We start from the raw sequence: 3,023 nt of genomic DNA, 5'->3' as shown, positions 1-3,023 counted from the left end.
TGTGGGGGGTGGGGGCGCGGAGCGTGAGATTGACTCTCCCTACCCAGTCCCCGAGACCACGGAATTTATTTCCAGGTGCTAGAGGTTGCGTTACCTAGAGGGTGAAATGGAGTGGGAGGTGGGAGGCAGGTTCAAGAGGGAGGTTGTTGTTCAGTTGCTCAATCGCATCCGACTCTTTGCAACCCCATGGACTGCAGCCTGCCAGGCTCCTCTGTCCTTCACTGTCTCTTGGAGTTTGCTCAAACTCATGTCCATTGAGTCAGTGATGCCATCCTCTGTCACCCTCTTCTCCTCTTGCCCTCAATCTTTCCCAGCATCAGGGTCCTTTCCAATGAGTGGGCTCTTCACATCAGGTGCTCAGAGTACTGGAGCTTCAGTTTCAGCATCAGTCCTTCCAGTGAATATTCCGGGTTGATTTCCTTTAGGATGGGCTTTAAGGTCAGCAGTGGCCAGTACAATCAAGGGGCTGGCCGGATGCAAAATCTGCCCTTTGCCATCTCCTCTGCATGGTCCGTCAGCAGGGCCCTAGAGCCCTTAAGGGGTCTCAGTCATGGCGTCTGGCCTGGTGGTACCTGTGGTTGTACAAACAAGACCCACACCGTGGGGTCTTGGTGCAGCTGGGCTCACTGACGGAGCTGAGCAGATGGACACAGGACAGGAGACCAGAAGGAGAGGGGGCGACCCAGGGGGATGTAAGACTTCTTCAGCAGGTTTGCAGGCCTGTATGGCAGAGGGCTCCTAAACCTTCATCACCTAAGACAGAGACAGAGTGTGTGTTGTGTTCTTAGGGTCCTCAAGTTCCTCTGTCCACGGGCTTTCCAGGAGAGCATACCGGAGTGGGTTGCCGCTTCCTCCCCCGGGGATCTTCCTGACGCAGGGATCGAAGCCATGTCTCTTATGCCTCCTGCCTTGCAGACATTCTTTACCACTGCACCCCCTGGGAAGCCTGGCTCCCCATTACCGTTTTCATTTGCCCACGCAGTACACACTCCTGGGGAGACTTAAGCCCAGTACGTGATGGCCAGCAGAGGAAGGTGAGTGGAGAGGGTTTAGCTTGATGGAGGCCTGTGTGAACGTAACCTGTGTTGATGCTGTGACTCTGTTTTGGAATCAGCAGGACCTCGAGGGCTCTGGTTGGTGAGAAGGAGTTGTGTGTACACTTCAAATGAGAAAATGAGATCACACCGTGACGGTTTCTTAAGTCCACTCAGGAGGAAGGGAGGGTGGCCGAGCTTTCCCGGTCTTCCTCTCTCCTAGAAGACCATCACGCCAGCCTGGGAGGCGGGAAGAGGAACGGCTGGAAAACCACGCAGACTGTGTTGCCGTTCAGAATGGGTTGATTACGTCGATCCGGCCTTCAGAAACAGTTGCAAAGAAGATGGTTCAACCAGAGACAGTTAGAGGCATTGAGATCAGATTCATTCAACCAGCCCTTCTACTGCCGAGGCAATCCGAGAAATGGTGAGATTATATTTTTTCTTTCTGTTTGTAGTTGCTAAAACTTGACTTTATCCAGATGACACAGTTTCTGTTGTTGCTGTTCTTTGGAAATGAGGAGGGTCCAAAAACTTGCTGCACGCCCTTGTGTAAACTGCTAAACCTCACGAAAGCGCTGGTGTTGTCTCGGGTTTAGCGGGGGAGGTAATTGCACTTTCTGCAGAGAGCGCGAGAGGATGTGCTGAGAAAAACCTAAGTAAGGTGCTGAGCATGGTGCCTAGAACACAGCAAAAGCTGATCAATGAATGATTACGGAGGCTTCTTTTAAAGAAAACTTTACCAATTAGCTGTGACGCTCTGATCCTGGACTCTTCACCATCTTGGAAACGGTCTATTGGCTTGATTTTATTTTCAAATCTTTTTGCTTCTCTTTAAGGGCATTTGAGTACAGAGTATGGTTAAGAAACTGAACCAGGATCGCTTCTGCACTGGAGCATGTTCTAATTAACTGTCTGACAGCACTGGTGTCTTGAGGGTGAATCTGGAAGATGAACAATGAGCTTGGGAATCCTGGCACAAGATCTGGGCAGGGTTTGCTGCTGTTGGCAGAAGTAGCTACGCTTCTCCAGGTGATGTGCTAGGCAGCACACCCTAAAGGAGAGAGCTACAGAGTTTTCTCTGCTTTTGCCTAAAAGAAAGCAGTTCACTCTTTGCTCACTGTGAGAACACCAGGCATATTGCATGACCGTCCAGCGCCGGTGAAAGCGAAGCTCGCTCGGTGCATCCCTGGAATAACTGAGAACCTGCCCTTGAACTTCAGAGATGGGGACTCCCGGGATGTCTGTGCAATGTCCTTGGAGAAGGGCTGCTGGGTGGCTGATGACGGGAGGACACCATGCTGTCCAGAGCCCTCAGCCCGTCCCGGAGGCTCAGCTCTCCCCTGGGACAGGAAAGCGCAGGTGCAAAGATGTGTAAGCGGACACTGGCCTGCTAGAGGCCCCTGGGGTGGCCAGACCTCAATCTCACGCTTGCGTCGGTCCTGTTGTGTGGTGCACGCTAGGCCGCTTCAGCGCCGTCCAACTCTTTGCAACCCCATAGGCTGTGGCCCGCCAGGCTCCTCTGTCCGTGGGATTCTCCAGGCAAGAACACTGGCGCGGATTGTCCTGCCCTCCTCCAGGGGATCTTCCCGACCCTGGGATCGAACCCAGGTCTCTTGTGTCTCCTGCCCTGGCAGGCAGGTACTTACCACTAGCGCCGCCTGGGAAGCCCCTAGTCCTTTGGTTTTGACTTTCGGTCAATGTCGTGCTGACCGTGGAGGCCGGCAGAGGAGGAAGGGGTCTGGGTCTCTGGTAGGTCTCGCATCAGGAGTGGCTTTGTGCTGGAGACTGGACGTGGAGCAGCAGCTGGGAAGCAGCTGTCTGTTTTACCTCCTGGGGTGGGAAGGGGAGAAGACTAGCTCTCTGCGGGGTGTCGCTCAGAGTGGTTTGCACTCACTGTCTCCTTTAATCCTGCAGCAACGTAGAGACAGGGGCCAGGATGACATCCACCTTGTGGGTCAGGAAACCAAAACTGAAAGGGCTCAAATA

This window comes from Budorcas taxicolor, chromosome 19 (assembly GCF_023091745.1).
Source record: "Budorcas taxicolor isolate Tak-1 chromosome 19, Takin1.1, whole genome shotgun sequence".
NCBI classification, from domain to species: domain Eukaryota; kingdom Metazoa; phylum Chordata; class Mammalia; order Artiodactyla; family Bovidae; genus Budorcas; species Budorcas taxicolor.
The sequence above is the reverse complement of the archived record's forward strand: the minus strand, read 5'-3'. Positions refer to the sequence as shown.